The following is a 20,996-nucleotide window of genomic DNA, read 5'->3' as shown; positions in this document are numbered from 1 at the left end:
TCCAGGCCCATAGGAATGAATGGGGAATACCGATTCCGTAAATACCGAATCGGTATTTACCGAATTTTACAGATTCTGTAAAATTTCCCGAATCATTACCTGCATATCATTTACCGATTCTAAAATACCGAATCGGTAAAATTCGGTATTTTATAATTGGTAAATGATATTTACCTATATCTGGCCCCTAATCTCCCCATGCCTAAAACAATATACATATAAATGTGCCCTTGTGTAATGTAACAGGCGGTTATGTTAAGTGCTCCAATACCTTTGGGTTAAGTTTGCCCTACATAAAATTGGAAAAAAACATCTCTGCAACCTAATTATGCAGGCCGTCATGTGCTGTTGCACTAAACACCCTCCACTAAGGTTCAGGGAAACAAATGGTAACATCGTGCCACAAAGGAAAAACCAATAGGACTATAAAGCGTGCATATTGACTACACAGGTCATGCCGTCAATGATCATAGCTTCTGACATCCAAGGAGCACAAACCAGAGGTTCAGTCTGCAGGTCACTTTAACAACAAAAAGAAGGACTATTTGTGGAAAAACTGGGAAGATTTACTGACTACGATACATGAAATAAATGTTTGGGATTTTAAAGATATGTGTCATGTGCCACCAGGTGTTTGAGGAGCTGGGCCAATGCCTTCACAAATTGGGAAAACTGAGTAACTGAGCTTGCACCATCCCAGCCATACTAAGCCTGTAGAATGCCTGTATCCTCCCTTCTCCCACCACACACAGAGCAGAAGGCAGTGGCCCTTCACACATCTCTGTGGGGTCTGGTTCTTCTGGATGGAGGGTTCTGCCCTGACCCCAGTGTCATTTGACCATATTTCTAACCCTACGGGTCCTAGCGATATTGCTACTTTTTTTAGCAGCTGTCAAGTCTAAAGGGCTCATTAGGATGCCAGTGGGCCCATCACTGACGGCACGTAGATGTTGGATCCCACTGACATCTGAAGCAGCAATCAGACCCCCACATTACAATGCGGTCGGTCCAAACGCATGTGTGAGGGACTGACCTCTGCGGTTCCGGCAGTCAGAATTTAATCCCTACAATGAAGGCAGTGCCTGCTCAGGCACGGCCATCGGGATTATAATGGCCCTTTCCGACAGCCTTTGAAAGGCTGTCAGAAATGGACTTTGGGGGTCCCTCTGTGGCCTCGGCTATGAGGCCAGGGGACAAGCATCATTGCCCCTTTTCCCGGGCCGCAGCACACGCCTCAATGCAAAGAGCCATGTTTCCAACTGCCTCCATGGCGGTCAGATGCTAATTAGGCATTCAGGACTGCTGAATAACCGTCGGTCATTCCCTTTACTGCAAAAATGTAGGGCGGACACTCGTCTGACTGGCATCGTAATTAGCGCCTAAGTGACTAATTGGCATTCTTGCAGTCACTGGATACAGCCTGTCACAATGCTGTCTTTGCACCAGAATAATTTGCTGTGACAGGTATATTTAAAAACGCAAGCCCCTAAGAGTAAAGGCACCCTTGGGAAAACTGTGGGAGATGGCCCATACTTCCAATTAAAAGCATAGTGGGCAGTTGAGTCTTTAACTGATCCTCGGACTCCAGTGTGACACACAGCGTCTCTAACCAGACACAATGGGCATGATTCACAAGGGGCCTCCGCACTCTGGCAAAATCTACACAAGGAGACTTCTCATTGCAGAGATTGTGCTCCGAGTGGGGAAACTCCTCCCCAACTGCAAGGCCTCCTCCACGAGTGCGGTGACCCTTTGTGAATCAAGCCCTGAGCTACCAGGAGCATTACAAGTGTGATAGAACCTTTTGTTATGAAGGACCCTAATAGTTTGGGTGATGGGTGGTTGGGCTTTATTTTATTCTGGCCAAAGATTATTTAAAGTGTGATGCCTTTTACTTTACCCCTCTGAAACTAAGGTGTACCCAAACACCGGAGTTGTGTCCAGGGATCTTCAACTATAAACCTTGCCCAGTTTTAAAGCCATTCTGCAAAAGCTTAGCATCTGTTAAAAACTACAGCTCCAAGCAGCCGCGCAACGCCCATTGGTATTTAAGGGCTTCAGACCCCACCCCATTGTGTGTGTCAGCCAGGCTGAGACAACTTCCCCGGGCACACACACGGACAGTTTTTGAGCTGCTGAAGGCTGGCTGGTCTGGCACCCGTCCTATTGCAGCTGCACCCGAACTTGTTAACAAAGCTTTGTTGTTCTTCACCCCTTCTTAGAGCCCCTGCCTCTCCACTCTGCCTATTGCTGGAAGAATTAGCCCTCCCCCCAAATTTTTTAGTAGCCCCCCCCCCCCCTGAAATGTGGCTCTAATTGCGCCTCTGGCTCCAAGTGCTTCTAACTTTCTTCAGGATGGTCCGAACTAAGGGGCCCATTAGGATGGCGGCCGGAAAACCACCCCGACTGCCATGGTAGTGAAAATCAACCGCCTGCCTGTACCGCGGAAAAAACGGTGATACAATTAGGAACAACCATCAAAAGAATCCGACCGCGGAAGTACAAGGCAATGAAAAACTGCCCGTAGGGGGCGGAGAAGGCTAAAGTCCATCTGCGGCGGTCGGAAAATCTCCAAACCACCGTCATACTAGCGGAGACACCACATGGAAAATTAGGATATCCCCTATGTGACAGCGGTACGTTCAGCTGTTTCTGACAGCCGCAGTCGCAAACAGTGATGAATGGGAGAGCCGACAGAAGAGCTGTAGCATAGACAGCGCTGCGGACGCTCCATGACAAATATGGCGGTCGACAGAAAAAACTCACAACAAGGCCACAAAGTGCACACAGCAAACTAGCCATGCCCCCAAAAACACAGAACACACCCCAATGACACAACCACATGGCAACTACAAAAATAGAAATCCAAGGAAAACCCACACAACACACCTGACAGCAATACCCCATTTGGACACACCCACATAGCTGAGCATAAAACCAGCCATGCCCCTGACAACAATCATTTGCAATACTCCATAACTGAAGAACCCAACACCAGAGCAAAATGGAGCAGCAAATCAACACACCATTACTATTCACAACACACACAGCACCACCACCACCTCAACATCTGCACCTCTAACCCCTCAGCACCTCACACACCATAGACCTCACCCCCTTACACACCTGCACCTCTAACTCCTATGCACATCAAACACCATGGCACCACAGAAAATGCCCAAATTCACAGATAGTGGATTGGCAGTCAGGGTAGATGAGATAATAAGAGTAGAACCACAACTGTTTGGTAACCTGGTCCAACAGACACTATTAGCCCCAAGAAATCAAATGTGGGTAAGGATAGTCGACAAGGTCAATGCAGTAGGGACCACCCTGCGCAACAGACAAGAAATCATGAAGCGGTGGCATGGCCTGAAGAGTGTTGTCAAAAAGAAGAGGAGCAAGAACCGTGAGCTGGCTCAGGGGACTGGGTGGGGGTGGGGCCCTCCCATTCCACCAAGTACATTCACTGCATGAGAGGAGAAGGTGCTTGCCATACTGTACCCCGAGAGTCTCACAGGAAACGGGGGAGTGGAGGCTGGTAAGTACAAACAAATGCAGACCATGACACTGCTATGTACTGTCCAGCACAACTACAAAGCTACATCTCAGAGGCACAAGTATATCCATATGCACCACAAAATCCAACACATGTCCCACAGATGTAACATTCACCACAACTGAATCACCCCAAAGGTAGCCAACATTTACAGGGTTGTATGTGTTGTGGCAAACAGCACTTCAACCCCCACCATGCCCCTTGCCCACCCCTGAGCAGGATGTAGCACCCCCCCACCCAGGAGCAGTTGGAACCCATTGTATTACCACAAACAGACTTACAGGTAGGTAGCCATCTTCCCTGGGAGGGTTGTTTGTGGGTGGGAGGCCTGCACTACAATCCCACCATGCCCCCTGTTCCACCCCTGAGCAGGATGAAGCACTCCACATCAACCCAGAAGCAGTTTGCAGCCATTGTATGGTTCACCCTCACCTAACAGGTAGGTAGTCATCTTCCCTGGGAGGGCTGTTAGGGAGTGGGAGGCCTGCACAACTACTCCCACCATGCCACCTGAGCAGGATGAAGCACTCCCCCACCCAGGAGCAGTTGGATGCCATTGTATCACTACAAACAATCTTACAGGTAGGTAACCATCTTCCCTTTCCCTGGGAGGGCTGTTTTGGGGTGGGAGGCCTGCACAACAACTCCCACAATGCCCACTGTCCTACCCCTGAGCAGGATGTAGCACTCCACGCCAACCCAGAAGCAGTATGCAGCCATTGTATGGTTCACCCTCACCTAACAGGAAAGTATCCATCTTCCCTGGGAGAGCTGTTAGGGGATGGGAGGCCTGCATAACTACTCCCACCATGTCCCCAGTCCCATACCTGAGCAGGATGGAGCCCTCCCCACCCAGGAGCAGTTGGAAGCCATTTTGTAGCACCACAAACAAACTTATAGGTAGGTAGCCATCTTCCCTGTGAGGGCTGTCTAGGGGTGGGCCGCCTGCACTACAACTCCTACCATGCCCCCTGTCCCACCCCTGAGCAGGATGTAGCACTCCATACCAAACCAGAAGCAGTTTGCAGTCATTGTATGGTTCACCCTCACCTAACAGGTAGGTAGCCATCTTCCCTGGGAGGGCTGTTAGGGGGTGGGAGGCCTGCACATCCATTCCCACCATGCCCCCTGTCCCACACCTGAGCAGGATAGAGCACTCACCACCCAGGAGCAGTTGGAAGCCATTGTATCACCACAAACAAACTTACAGGTAGGTAGCCATCTTACCTGGGAGGGCTGTTTGAGAGTGGAGGCCTGCACAACTACTCCCACCATGCCCCCTGTCCCACACCTGAGCAGGATGGAGCACTTACCCACGCAGAAGCACTACAGAAGCCAATCAGAAGCCAATCAGTGTAACCACCACATTAGCCAATTAGCCGAACCACAACGTTATGCTTGAGTGCAAAAAAAATCCAACTCAGCCATGATCAACATTCTCCACCCATCTTCCCTGGGAGGGCTGTTAGTGGGTGGGAGGCCTGCACAACCACTTCCACCATGCTCCCTGTCCCATACCTGAGCAGGATGGAGCTCTCCCCCACCCAGGAGTAGTTGGAAGCCATTGTATCACCACAAACAAACGTACAGGTAGGTAGCCATCTTCCCTGGGAGGGCTATTTGAGAGTGGGAGGCCTGCACAACTACTCCCACCATGCCCCCTGTCCCACACCTAAGCAGGATGGAACACTCACCCACGCAGGAGCATTCGGAAGCCATTGTATCACCATAAATTAACTTACAGGTATGTAGTCATCTTCCCTGGGAGGGCTATTTGAGGGTGGGAGGCCTGCACAGCAACTCTCACCATGCCCCCTGTCCCACCACTGAGCAGGATGTAGCACTTCACACCAACCCAGAAGCGGTATGCAGCCGTTGTATGGTTCACCCTCACCTAACAGATAGGTAGCCATTTTCCCTGGGAGGGCTGTTGAGGGGTGGGAGGCCTGCACAACCACTCCCACCATGCCCCCTGCCCCACACCTGAGCAGATGGAGCACTCCCAAACCCAGGAGCAGTTGGACTCCATATCACCACAAACAAACTTACTGGTAGGTAGCCATCTTCCTTGGGAGCGCTGTTTGGGCATGGGAGGCCTGCACTACAACTCCCACCATGACCCCTGTCCCACCCCTAAGCAGGATGGAGCACTCCACACCAACCCAGAAGCAGTTTGCAGCCATTGCATTGCTCACCTTCATCTAACAGGTAGGTAGCCATTTACACAAGGAGGGCTGTTTGGGGCTGGAAGGCCTGCACTACAACTCCCACCAGGCACTCCTTACCCACCCCTGAGCAGGATAGAGCTCATCCCCCCACCCATAAGCATGTGGCGGCCATTGCATTGTTCTCTCTTATCTAACAGGTAGGTAGCCATCTTCCTAGGTTGTGCTGTTTGGGGGTGGGAGGTCTGCAGTAGTACTCCCAGCATGCTACCTTGTTCCCCAGCTGAGCAAGATGGGTCACTTCCCACCCATCCAGAAGCATGTGGCAGTCATTGTGGTACAACAACCAAACTCACAGGCAGGTAGCCATCCTCTCAGGTTGTGCTCTTTGAGGGTGGGCGGCCTGCAATACTACTCCCAGTATACTCCTTTGGTCCCCAGCTGAGCAAGATGGAACACTCCCTACCCACCCAGAAGTATGTGGCAGCCATTTTAGTACAACAACCAAACTCACAGGTAGGTAGCCATCTTCTCAGGTTGGGCTATTTACAGGTGGGAGGCCTGCAATCCTACTCCAAGCATGCTCCCTTGCTCCCCAGCTAAGCAAGAGTGATCACTCCCCACCCACCCAGAAGCATGTGGCAGCCATTGTAGTGCAACATCCAAACTCACAGGGAGATAGCCATCTTCACAGGTTGTGCTGTTTGGGGGTGGGAGGCCAGCAATACTACTCTCAGCATGATCCCTTGTACCATAAATCCTTCAGATGGAGCACTACCTCCAAACCAGATGCATATGTCAGACATTGCACTGTCCACTTCAAAATAACAGGTAGGTAGACATATTATTCTCTCTTGTCCCGCCCCTGAGTAGGATTGAAGCCTCCAGCACACACACACACAGATATGCCACAAATCCAACACAAATGTGAAAACAGAACAGGTAAGTAGCCAGTACATGCACCCAGCCATTACTCTCAAAAAGCATGGTGCCATACGACACCAGCCCTCTCATTACTTCAAATACATACAGATCCTATTGCCACTCACAGTGTGCAGACAGTTAAGCGAATGTAACTGTCACATCAACCAAAGTGTGACACACCAATTCACATGTAGAAGAAAATCTGGGCACAATCATGCACCGCACTGAATGTCATGTGAAAGTGCCATGGGGCAAGAGCAGCAAGGACCACATGATAACAAAGAAAGCATGGTTGCTGGTACAAATTCAGAAATGCACATGACATGAGAAAGGTATGCATGAGATGACAATGGACAGTTCATGCTCAGATGTAACGTCCGCTAGGGCAGAGTAATCAACAAAGAGACTTCACAGAAATTATTTGTTGCGCTAGTCGTTAGGTGACAACATGTCCCTGTAATCACAAAATATGCACGTGACGCATGCTATGCATTGATACCTAACACCATGGACAAGTAATGAATGCACCTTAACATCATGTCAGTAGGCACAGTAGTGCACATATAAACAATGTGATGATTAGTCAACTGTGTGGTGTACTAACAGTGAATAACACACAGCTAACACAAAGCTTGCGGGGTGCACTACAATGACCATTTCCCATCTGATCCACAGGTGACTGAGAACTGACTGCAGAGGACAACACCAGCAACCTACAGAGCCAGTCTCCCCCCCACCCCCCGGAACATGGACTCTCGGATGTTGACTCCCTGGATTCTTTGGACGAGGAGCTCAAAGCCGGCCCATCTGGTGTGCCAGGGCGCAACAGGTCCCAGGACCCCATCGTCCCCCCCACCACATCTACTGCAACATCAACCTCGCTGCAGACCCCTGCTGTTATGGCCTGTGCATCTCACACCACCACCAGTGATGCCTGCACCAAGCTCCCTGTCACAGAGGATGACCACCCCACACCAACAACTGAGGAAGGCAGGGAGAGGATGTGGGGGCACACAGTGGTGAGGCAACAGGTCCGTGGCATCAGGGCAGGTGGGAGGGGCAGGGTGAGTCGCAGACAACCAGAGCCTGGGACCGAAGCCCTGGACAACATGAACAGAGTCCTTGGGGTCTATGAATGGGCCCATGGACGAACGGGCCGGTCAGAAGAAGATTCCTGCGAGCTCTTCTTGCTGATGAGGTCCATGGACATCTGCATGGGCCAAATTGTGGACCTCTTGGGCCAGCTAGTGGCAGTACTGAGGGACAGGCCTGTGCCACAAACAACACCTCCCCCTTCTACTGGTGGTCCGCAGGATGACAGTTCAACATCCTCCCTTGCGGCCACAGAGAGGGGTGAGTCCTCAAACCCCACTGGCCCTACAGCAGAGGCCCCCTGCCAAGCGACGAAGGGGCGTCCCAAGAAATCCCTGGGAGTAACCCGTGGCAAAGCACCTGCCAACTGTAAATCACAGAGCCAGCCATGTTGGCAACACTCTTCACTGCTTCATTGACTCTTTTGGACTGTCCTTACCCACACTGCCTTGTGAATGGCATCTGTCTGTTGGACTGGGGCACCACATCAATGTGGTGACTACTCAATTCTCTCTGCTTCACGAATCACCTCAATGTCAATGCTAATGTTCAGCCCCTCACATGTCACCATTGTAAATAAATAATCCTTACACACATGCCAATGTTTCTGATCCGTGTTTATTCCAGGATGTGCAGTCTCCACCATGATTGCAATGTACCAGGAGTATTGAATGTATGAAGGCAAGGAGAGGCTGAAGGGACCTAGGAAAACACAACAGAACAATACTCACATTCTTCTTCTGTGTGCATCACAGAAATCACACAACACTAACCATCAATCTAATCCATCATGCACACATCACCATGAGCAACAGTGCCAACATACACAACCTGTAGATGTACCAATCTACCCTGTCCAAGAAACATTGTCAGCCACCATTGGGTCAAAAACCAGCTGTAGTCACAAAGCTCACATTCATCCTGACAACAACAGCAACATCATCATACAATGGGTCCATTGTACATCGTCACACACCATCAAGTGAAGTAGCGGGTGATGAGCGGTAGATGCAGGTCAACATCTTCCTCCTCTCCATTACCCTCGTCACTGGACACGGGTTGGTTTGCAGGCAGGGACCTTGGCTGCTCATCAGTATCCAGGAGTGGGGGGATGTCCTTGCGAATGGTCAAGTTGTGGAGCATGCAGCATGCCACCACAATCTGACACACCTTCCTGGGTGAGTACACCAGTGCACGTCCGGTCTTGTCCAAGCAGCGAAATCGTGACTTCAGGAGACTAAAAGTATGCTCCACCACACGACATGTTCTCCCATGGGGATCATTGTAACGTACTTCAGCTGGTGCCCTCGGATTCTGCAGTGGGCTCAGCAACCAAGGACGGTTGGGATATGCAGAGTCACACAGGTGTGAGAAACACAGAGAAACCTTGTAATGTTACTGTGGCAGAGGACAGCATGCCACATACAGCACGCTTTTTCACTTTGCATACTCATCGAGGAGGTACCTAACAGCTAGGGCAGTCGATCTTGAATCTGTAGAACTGGGTTTGAGTCTCAACAATGACGCTGAACGTTCTGTGATTCTGGGCAAATTATTTCATCTCCCTGTGCCTAACAAAAATGAATGTGTCCTCATGTAATGCAACTGGTGCTATGTAAAGTGCTCTGATACCCGATTCGGGTCAAGTTTGCACTCTATAAAACTCTGCAAAAACCCCAAAATAAACCCACAATCCATGGACCATCAGGAAGCAGATTAGCCATCAGATGTGGTACAAAGCTGTTACGCATAATGTATGAGTCATGGGCTGAGCCTGGAGATGATCATATCCGCCTGGCACACCACTTGTACATTTATGGAGTGGATATGTTTACTATTTCTGAAGATGTGCTCACATGCCTGTGGTGAAACATGCCTAACATGTGTGCAATCAGTGGTACCAACAACATGGGGGATGTGTCCAAGGGCATAAAAATCTCCCTTCACAGCAACCAATTCACGCCCTGGGGAAATGGATATATCTGTCCTTGTAGATCATCATAGCGGACAGGACATCACGCAGCACCATGCTGAACATAGGTTGCGACAACCCACCTGTGCTGGACACCATGTGCTGGAATGATCCAGTGGCAAAAAAATACAGGGCCTCCATCAACTTAGACGTGGGGGTAAAAGCAGATGGATATGTCCTGCGAGGCTGCAGGTGGGGCTCCAACATAGCACATAGGTTTTGTATGGTGACTTTTTCCAGACGGAATTCATGGATCACCTCCTCATTCTCCATGTCTGCCAGCACTGTGAAGGGACGCTGCAGATTTGGTCTCCTCCTAGTTGAGATCAAAGTGGACTCATGTCAATGTAATACACTATGAGATATGTACAACATCTTATGTTTTGACTGACACAAAGCCAACAATGACTGTTATCACATTTGAGTCACGGACCAGCTTATATGTTGGGACACCTTCAGCTACCTACGAAACAACATCTGACTATCAGAATGCACAAAGGGATATGGCCACATCTAGCATGAGCAGGCCTGGGAGTATCTCATTCAGCATATGTGTGAAACTGCTACACCACTGTCTCATACCTAGCTGCTGTACATGCCACACATTCATTTGTAAGTTGAACATGGCACACATCAACAACACAATGACAACAGGCTCTGCTTAAACAACAAGTGTGTGCATTATCCCAGGAAAGGTAGATCGTCAAATCTGCACATTGTTCGTTGAGACATCACTCAGATTTTCCAAGCACTTTCACCTATTGACATGTGCACCCATTGGAGAGTCCATCACAACACTGTCCTGTGTACATGCCCATCAATATCACAAGTTCCATGTGAGAGAGTGCATGCCAATGTCCCAATTCACATACACAAACATGGCATGTGTAGTCAGCCGTGGGGTAAATGTTACATAGGCATTGTGTGCACAATGATGTGACATTAATCATGTGGCCACTGTGCACTGTTGATAACTGCCCATTGGCCATTGACACAGCATGATGTGTCCATACGTGCTGCCACAGTGCTCCGCCACAGAAATGCGGTCACTCATGTGAATGTATGGCACCCAAATCGCGGTAGCTACCACCTGCCACCAGAGGTGTGCCACCACCAATCCCCAAAACACAAGTGCGGTAGTGATAGCCATATACACATGCCCAAATGGTGGTTGGTATGCTCTGCCACCCAAATCACAGTCACTCATGTGAATGCATGGCACATAAATCGTGGTAGCTACCGCCTGGCACCAGTGGTGTGTCACCACCATGGAGCATGCCCTTACAGCCAATGGGAACAGCAATCGCGGTTGACAAATGAAATTTTGAAAATCGCGGTAGGCTTGCTCTGCCACAGCAGGCCGGTCATTGGATGCAATTGAAAGATGCACCACTGCGGTAGCGGGCGCCTGCCCCCTGTGGTGTGTCACCGCCATGAATCATGGCGCTGAAAGCCAATGGGAACTGCAATCGCGGTAGACTAATGTAATTTTGAAAATCAGGGTAGGCGTGCTCCGCCACCGCAGAGCTGGTCATTGGATGCATTTGAAAAGGGCTGACCTGGACCACCAATTGCAGCAGCTTAGAAACACGGAAACAACCCCAGGAGGCTATATATCTGTGGGAAAGAGCCCCATATTTCCACAGCTCACAGTGCCTGCTGCCTGAGACCCTTCAACTGCTGCTGCCTCCAGTGCCTGCTGCCTGAGACCCCTCACATGCTGCTGTCACCAGGGACTGCTGCCTGAGACCCCTCACCTGCTGCTGCCTCTAGGGACTGCTGCCTGAGACCCCTCACCTGCTGCTGCCTCCAGGGACTTTTGCTTGAGACCCCACCTGGGTCTGCTGCCTGAGACACCTCACCGGCTGCTGCCTCCAGGGACGCCTGCCTGAGACCCCTCACCTGCTGCTGCCTCCAAGGACTGCTGCCTGAGATGCCTCACCACCCACTGCTGTCACCTGGCCACAGTGAGGTTGAGGACTGAGAAGATCCAGGCCAGTCCCTTCACCAACGAGGAGCTGGAGGTCCTGGTGGAAGAGGTGCTCACACAGTATCCAAGGATATATGGGGCCCCAACTGTTGTGGTAAGTCTTCAACAGTGTGAGTGACAGTGCAGCAGGGGCACACATGTAGTTTATCTGATGCAGTTTCTGCCTGAGAGAATGGGGTTGTGTCATGCTATCTCCAGGGGTAAGGGGTGTACCCGATTTCACACAAGTCCATGCATGCACATCAAGATTGGAGGGACATGTATTGTCTTGTCAGCCATGCAGTGCCGCAGCAAGTTGGTAATGCAGGAGTCAGGCCAGTGATTGCTTGTGTGAATGGCTGTGTGGGTCTCTGTTGTCCGTCTCAGTGTGAGCCCACCTGACCTGCACTCTCAACACCCAAAATGACAAAGACACATCACATTGTCTTTTGTCATTTCTCTCCATCAATGAGCCATCTCAGCAATGTAGATTGCACACGGCAGGCCCTGTGAGAAGGGTGTGGATTTGTGAGATTATGTCCCTCAATGTGACATCCATGACACAGTGAGTCATTCACAGGGCAAGGACATTGAGGGCTGCGCAGTGTTGGACACAGTGAGTCTAGCCCCAAACACATGTTGATATGTAATGTATGTCTTGCTCTACCTAAAAATGGACAGTAGATGTGGGCAGACTACACATGCCTTTCTGCGCTGGCATCCTGCATGTGTATGAAATGGGCAGGTACTGTGTCCCCCTCACACCTGCATGCATTTAAGAGTGCTCCTTCCATAATGATGTACCATGTGAGATGCATTCTTGTCTCTGAAAGACATATCTGTGGATTTAGGATGAGTCAGCATCATGCTACTGTACTGAGAGATTTTGGTACATAACACTGTGTCATAGATGTTTTCTACCACTTGTCTCCCATGCCTGCTGCTCAAAGTATACCAGCATAAGGCTGTGTGGAGGGCCATCGCATGCATGGTGCGAGCTCTGGGTGTCTCCAACTGACTTCGCACCAACTGTTATGAGAGGTGGCATGACATCTGCCGGCTGAGCAAGAACGTGGCGGAGATGACACTGGGGCTGCTCCCTCGGATCAGCAGGTTGGCGCGGCAGACCATGACACCACTGATAGCCCACATCCTGGCCGTGACACAGTCTGAGCTGGATGCACGTTTGAAGGAGCATCAGCAGCAAGCTAGGTGTGAGTATTCTTAGAAGGGTGACTTTGACTGTGTGTGCCTGCTTGTGTTCACAACCTTGGCCAGTGCTGGGAAATGTGATGTTGGTAGTGTGATGCAGGGTCTTGTAAGTGGCTTCTGTGTTGGGTGCGGCTGTCACGCATTTGCACTACCTGTACTTTCTAATGTTCTTTGAGTAATGGGCATTAACATTGCATTGATAATCGTGGGCTTCAGGTCTTGTCAGTATTGGGTCAGTGTGGGAAATCCCATGTAAGGGCACGGCAGTGTGCAGATTCTGAGTACGCTTTCATCAATGCGTGCATTGCCTGACCTCAGTATGTTGATGTTTAGCCATCTGACACCAATGTGCAACAGTAGTTGTGCCCCACAGTACAACACGGTGTATGGGATAAGCTCATGGTAAGTGTGGGCTGTTATGTTGTCATCTGTATCTGTGTTGTCCCCTTCAGCGCCATCCAGATATGGCAGTGGCAACATGTGGTGGGGTACATCTTTGCTCCCTTCAGGGTTGTAGGTGTGCTCAGAGCTCTCTGTGTGTCTGTTTGAACACAGCCATAGAAAGGATAGTGTGCTGTGTGTGCATCACATGGCTGACTTGTGCCTCATTTGCTTATTGACAGGCAAAGGATCAAGTCAAAAATTGAGATCACACAATGTTTTTGCACAGGGTGGTATGTAACAGGGAAATGTCATCATCTTTAGAGTTGCTTTGCTTGCATATGAATGTTCTGTTGATGCCAATGAACTGACCCTACATCTCTCTCTCTCATGCAGCATCTCCTGTGGGCAAGGAAGGACAGGGAAAGAACACCAGTGGTGAGGCATCAGGCACGACTGCTGCACACGAGCACAGTGACACAGATGTGATCAGCGCCTCAGAGGGGGACCGGAGTCTGCTTGAGGAATCACAGCCAGAGACGCAGACCTCAACACCATCAGATGCCAGCGGTGATGCATCTATGCTGGTGGGCACAGGGAACGGGGACTCAGCCTCCTCTTCCACCACACAGCGTACAGTCCCCACCCTCCCACCTACATCCACTAGTGCTGCCTGTGTTCACACCAGTAAGAAGGGAAGAGTGTCCTTCACCCCTGACACCGCTGCCCCTGCCCCTGTCCCCCCTGCCGCCATCAGTGCTGAGTCTGTGAACCTTTTGCCCCAGCAGTGTGTGGGCCAGACAGCTCTCTTCAATGCCTTTCTAGACCACGACAAAAAGTTGTCACAGGTGGTTGCTTTCATGGAGGGCATTCATTCAGATGTGGGTGGGCTACACCGGACTGTCCAGTCTTTGTCCTCCACTGTGATGCAGCCCTTCAACTGGCACAATCTCAGAATCCAGTTGCAGTCCCTTTGTCCACCCCCCTGCCGGTGACCACATCTGATGATAGTGACCACAGACATCAAGAGCTAGATACAGTACACACAGCACACAGCAGCAGCCCAAGAGGTCCAGGGCGTAGACACCATCCCCACAGGAAAGTAAAGCCACTCCAGAGCACAAAGACAAAAGCTTGTCAGGCGACACCAAGGGGCACAAAGGCCAGAAGCAGGCCTCAGGGTCACATGCCTCAGAGGCATCCCCAGCACAGGACTCTCCTGTCCCAAAAGCATCTTGCAGAGACAAGCAGACAGTTTCCCTGCCCGCTGAGAAGGTGGTGCCTACTAAGAGTACATATAAGAAGAGCTCCAAGGCGGATTCACCTACAACTTCTACTCCCATCCAATGCCCTGTGAAGCAGGGAAAGGCGGGCACTGTAGGGGGTAAACCTGGTAAACGGGATGGAGAGGCATAGGCAAGGCCAACCCAAGTGTCCTGCTGGATCCAGCATGTCCCCTGAGGGAGGGGCACCGTCTGCACCAGATGCAGCTTTGGTGGTGAGTGTGCCTGTTGTGTCCACACCACTTTCCATTAATCCCAAGACAGGAAAGCCATTTTGAATCCCAAAGAAGTGGAAAGGCACCCCTTAATAATCTCCCACCCACACTGTGTCTCACGGCAGCATGACTCCACATGCCACTACACCACCTGGTCCAAGCAGCCCTCTGGCTTCCCAGGCCACAGATGCCTCAGTCTCAGCTGGGACTCTCTCCCCGGTCAAGTCCTCCAACGTTACCCGACACACAACCACCTCCCAGTCCGACTGACAGTCAAGTCTGAGTGGAAGTCCCCCTTGCCCACCTGTCTCACCCACAGCGGTGCCTGTACTGCCCATTGTTACCACCCTGACTGTGTTGCTGATGATGGCAGGGTACAGTCACACACATTCCCGGTGCACGATCTCATGCAACTACTCTGAGCATTGGACTGGCCACTGGCCTTGATGTGTGCCCCTTACCTCTGCAGCTTCTCATGCACACACTCTGCACTTTGCCCTGGACACTGTCCTTGTTGTTCCCTGCTGTTTGCCACTTGCCTGTGCAGGATCTCATGTACCTCAACTGCACTTTGCCCTGGCCACTGGCCTTGTTGTTCCCTGCTGTTTGCACCTTGCCTGTGCAGGATCTCATGTAACTACTCTGAGCATTGGACTGGCCACTTGCCTTAATGTGTGCCCCTTACCTGTGCAGCTTCTCATAGACATACTCTGCAGTTTGACCTGGACACTGGCCTTGTTGTTCCCTGCTGTTTGCCACCTGCCTGTGCAGGATCTCATGTACCTCAACTGCACTTTGCCCTGGCCACCGGCCCTGTTGTTCCCTGCTGTTTGCCACTTGCCTGTGCAGGATCTCATGTACCTCAACTGCACTTTGCCCTGGCCACTGGCCTTGTTGTTCCACGCTGTTTGCCACTTGCCTGTGCAGGATCTCATGTACCTCAACTGCACTTTGCCCTGGCTACTGGCCTTGTTGTTCCCTTCGGTTTGCACATTGCCTGTGCAGGATCTCATGCAACTACTCTGAGCATTGGACTGGCCACTGGCCTAGATGTGTGCCCCTTACCTTTGCAGCTTCTAATGGACATACTCTGCACTTTGCCCTGGACACTGACCTTGTTGTTCCCTGCTGTTTGCCACTTGCCTGTGCAGAATATCATGTACCTCAACTGCATTTTGCCCTGGCCACTGGCCTTGTTTTTACCCGCTGTTTGCACCTTGCCTGTGCAGGATCTCATGTACCTCAACTGCACTTTTTCCTGGCCACGGGCCTTGCTCTTGTCTAATTTTGGTGCCTATCTGTGTCATGTGTGAATAATAATAAGTTACTCCATTTGTCTGCCTTGTCAGTGTCCTTGCTAAATAAAACATTATCTGTGTGAGTGAGTGAGTGAAGCATTTATAAAGCTCTCTTATGCCGAGGCGTCTTGCCGCTATAGGACATAATTGAGGCAGAGAGAGGTTACGGCAGCCGGAAGAGCCAGGTCTTCATTGCCCTTCTGAACCTCGCTAAGTTCTTTTCTGAGCGCAGTGTAATGAGCAGGCTGTTCCATTGCTTAGAAGCTTGGTAGAAAAAGGATCGGCCGCCCCAATGGGCCCTTTTTATTCTAGGAATTTGAATGAGATCAAGGGAGCTGGATCTAAGTGCACGCGTCGGCACATAACGGGGAAGAAGTGCAGAAAGTTGCTTGCGGGAGTTTCCGTAGAGGGATTTATGGACCAAACACATGGCCTTGAATTGGATTCTACGACTGATAGGGAGCCAGTGAAGTTCCCGTATGGCTTTAGAGGTGGGATGTCTTTTGGGGAGGTCACGCAAGACTCCAGCCGCTGTGTTCTGGATTGACTGGAGTCTAGTGAGCTGTGTTTCACCAGCTCCAATGTACAGGGCATTACAGTAGTCCACCCTGGACATAACTAGAGCTCCAACCACAGTTTTCCTAAGGGTAGAAGGTAAGTAAGGCAGACTTTTCCTGAGGATTTTCAATGTGAAAAAGCAGGCTGAGGTGACCTGACTGATGTGAGCTGTACAGGAGAGATCTTTGTCCATTATGAAACCTAAATTTCTGACCTTATTAGTCGGAGCCGGGCAGCTGCCTGCATCTGGGGGCCACCTTAGGTGGCTCCATATGGATGATTTTTGACCAAACTCAATCACCTTGGTCTTCTCGGTGTTGAGCTTTAAAAAATGAACGTTCATCCAATCCATTACATCTGACAGACAGTTCCTGAAACTGGCTGCAGTGGCTTCCACCGACTGTGTGAGTGAGACAACTAATTGTGTATCATCTGCGTATGATGCCAATTGCAGGCCATGAGATTTCATCAATGCAGCAAGAGGGGTTACATAAAGATTAAAAAGAGTGGGTGAAAGGGATGAGCCTTGTGGAACACCGCATGGGAGATGGAACTCATCGGATTGAAGGCCGCCCCAGTGAATCTGGTGCGTGCGAGCATTTAGGAAAGACTCGAGCAGCGCTAGGGCAGTGTTAGTAATGCCCAGTATCCGTAGCCTGTTCACTAAGACCCCATGATTCACGGTGTCAAACTCCGCCGTTAGATCCAATAAGATCAGTGCGGCTCTGCCCCCATCATCCATAGTCCTGCGGATGTCTTCTGTGGCTATAATCAGCACGGATTCGGTGGAATGGTTAGCCCTGAAACCGTGTTGTGTGGGGTCCAATAGATGATTATTCTCTAGGTATTTTGTGAGCTCTTGATTCATGGCACTCTCAAGCATTTTAGCTGGAAGGGGCAGGCAGGAGATTGGCCGATAATGTTTGGTTTCCATCGGATCCAATGACTCCTTTTTAAGAATTGGTCTTATGCACGCTTTCCTCCAGCTACTGGGAAAAAGTCCCGAACTTAAGACAATATTAAGGAGCGGGGTAAGAGCCAGACTAATTATTTCAGGGACTGTATGTAGCATGTACGGGGGGCAAGGACCCATTGGCAATCCGGATTTAGTGTGTAAAAGCAGGGAGGTGACTTGGGTGTCGTTTAGCAGTGAGAATTCGGAGAATTCGGAGGTGACAGATGGCTGGTCCGTTAAATGGCTGATTTCCACGCTGCTAGAAGACAAACGGAGATCGCCATAGACCGCCTGGACTTTTTCCTGGAAGAATTGAGCTAAGTTCTCCACAAAGTCCTGATCTGGCGTAAATATAACATCCCTGGGGCTTTTGGCTAAATAGGCGACCGTCTTAAACAGTTCTTTTGGAGAGTTTGAAGATTCAAGAATTTTCTTAGAATAGAAGGTCGCTTTGGCTTGTTCTATTTTAAGCTTATATTCTTGTAGGACAGCTGTGTATTCCTTTCTGGTATGGGGACTATAATCAGCCCGCCATAGTCTTTCATAGCGCCGGCATTTTTGCTTAATCAATTTGACCTCGGGAGTGTACCATTGTGCGGTAGCTGAGCGTATCCTAGGTTTTTTTGTTTCTAATGTGGCTAGATCATCCAAGGCAAGGGTAAGCCACGATTGGTATTTTGAAGCTCCACTATTACTGTCTCAGTTTGCAAAGGAGGGGAAGTTCCTAGCAAGTGAATTCGCGAGTAGGTTGGGTTCAAGCTTCTTCAATGGGCGAGTCTTATTAGGTAGAGATAGAGTTTTCCGCCTTATATTCGTCAATGATAGATTCAGAGTGAAATTAATAACTGCATGGTCAGACCATGGAACATGAGTGATTGACGAACTTTTAAGTGATTATTATTAGTGAAAATAGCATCAAGGGTGTGCCCTGCCGAGTGAGTAGGTCCTGTAAGCCGTTGGTGCAGCCCATAGCTGCATCAGTTCTCTAAAAGAGTGGTAGTTCCCTAGAGTTGTTTTCTTCTAGGTGGAAATTAAAGTCTCCCAATGCCCTGAAAGTTGTTTGATCTGACGTGGATTCCAGAAAAGTCTGAAAAGCATTGATAAACGGACCTCTAGGACTGGGGGGTCTGTAAAGCAAAAGACCAGTAAATATCAATTGGTTAGCGTATTTAACCGTAAAGGATATGGACTCAGCTTCTAACCCTACTTGTGGGAGGATACTTATTTTAAAATGAGAACAATAGATTATTGCTATACCTCCTCCCATGGATCCCTATCTATCCGCATGTACTACGGAGTAGTTTGTGGGTACTGCAGTGCTCCAGTCAGGCCCCGAAGTTTCAGTAGCCCACGTCTCGGTTAGGAAAGCTAGATCTATCCCATTATCAGAGATGAGTGCTTCTATTTCGTGCTTATGTTTTGGCATGGACCTTACATTTATAAGGATGTTTTTCAAGGTCATGGTGTTTCGTTTGCGCAGTTTATTAGCATCCGGGCTTAGGATGGATGGACTTTTTGCCACTATCCCCGGACTTAACTTATTGGGTAACTCCTTAGGTAGATGGTCATTTTTCATGACACCATAGTCCGGGCGTTTAGGGGATACCAGCACGCCATTTTCGCGATACAGCGGCGTATGTGGACAGGCATTACTCCTTAAATTCATTAGTCCTTCTCTTGAGTACGTGTAAATGCTGTGAGAGGCAGAGGTTTGGGACCTGGGCGCGGGTCCGGCGCTGATGGGCGCAGACGGGCTTGCCTTTGGCGAGCCTTCGGCGCACCCGCTGCGCTTCCAGAAATACATAGGGCTAAATAGGCTTGTGTCACGTTACTCGCGGCAACTAGAGCGCGTCGCCCTCAACCACCACACCTAAGATGGCGGCTTGTGGCCAGATGGTGTGGAAAAACAGCCCTGTATTCCCTCCGCAGCAAACGGGACTTCCCGCGGCGGAACGGAGAATGGGGTGTCAGGTAAGCAGTACAATTTGTTGTTCAATTGTGCAGAGAAGGCAATTTAACATGCAGGCAGCTCTGGTTGCAATATCCCACAAATGTGCTCATAAAGAAAAACAGTGCAAGTTAAAACATAGTATTCATGATTTAAAATGTTCAATTAAGCAGGCAACAAAGGTATTGCACGATGCTAAGAAAAGCTCTAGCTGCTCTGCTGTCTTACGTCCTAGTGCCGAGCCTCCGTCCGAGTCCTGTCTAAATAGGCTCGTGTCACGGTACTCGCGGCAACTAGAGCGCGTCGCCCCCAACCACCACACCTAAGATGGCGGCTTGTGGCCAGATGGTGTGGAAAAACAGCCCTGTATTCCCTCCGCAGCAAACGGGACTTCCCGCGGCGGAACGGGGAATGGGGTGTCAGGTAAGCAGTGCAATTTGTTGTTCAATTGTGCAGAGAAGGCAATTTAACATGCAGGCAGCTCTGGTTGCGATATCCCACAAATGTGCTCATAAAGAAAAACAGTGCAAGTTAAAACATAGTATTCACGATTTAAAATGTTCAATTAAGCGGGCAACAAAGGTATTGCACGATGCTAAGAAAAGCGCTAGCCGCTCTGCTGTCTTATGTCCTAGTGCCGAGCCTCCGTCCAAGTCCTGTCTAAATAGGCTTGTGTCACGTTACTCGCGGCAACTAGAGCGCGTCGCCCCCAACCACCACACCTAAGATGGCGGCTTGTGGCCAGATGGTGTGGAAAAACAGCCCTGTATTCCCTCCGCAGCAAACGGGACTTCCCGCGGCGGAACGGGGAATGGGGTGTCAGGTAAGCAGTACAATTTGTTGTTCACTTGTGCAGAGAAGGCAATTTAACATGCAGGCAGCTCTGGTTGCAATATCCCACAAATGTGCTCATAAAGAAAAACAGTGCAAGTTAAAACGTAGCATTCACGATTTAAAATGTTCAATTAAGCAGGCAACAAAGGTATTGCACGATGCTAAGAAAAGCTCTAGCTGCTCTGCTGTCTTACGTCCTAGTGCCGAGCCTCCGTCCGAGTCCTGTCTAAATAGGCTCGTGTCACGGTACTCACGGCAACTAGAGCGCGTCGCCCCCAACCACCACACCTAAGATGGCGGCTTGTGGCCAGATGGTGTGGAAAAACAGCCCTGTATTCCCTCCGCAGCAAACGGGACTTCCCGCGGCGGAACGGGGAATGGGGTGTCAGGTAAGCAGTGCAATTTGTTGTTCAATTGTGCAGAGAAGGCAATTTAACATGCAGGCAGCTCTGGTTGCAATATCCCACAAATGTGCTCATAAAGAAAAACAGTGCAAGTTAAAACATAGTATTCACGATTTAAAATGTTCAATTAAGCGGGCAACAAAGGTATTGCACGATGCTAAGAAAAGCGCTAGCCGCTCTGCTGTCTTATGTCCTAGTACCGAGCCTCCGTCCAAGTCCTGTCTAAA

Source organism: Lissotriton helveticus, chromosome 4_1 (assembly GCF_964261635.1).
Source record: "Lissotriton helveticus chromosome 4_1, aLisHel1.1, whole genome shotgun sequence".
Taxonomy (NCBI): Eukaryota; Metazoa; Chordata; class Amphibia; order Caudata; family Salamandridae; genus Lissotriton; species Lissotriton helveticus.
Note: the sequence above shows the minus strand (reverse complement) of the source record.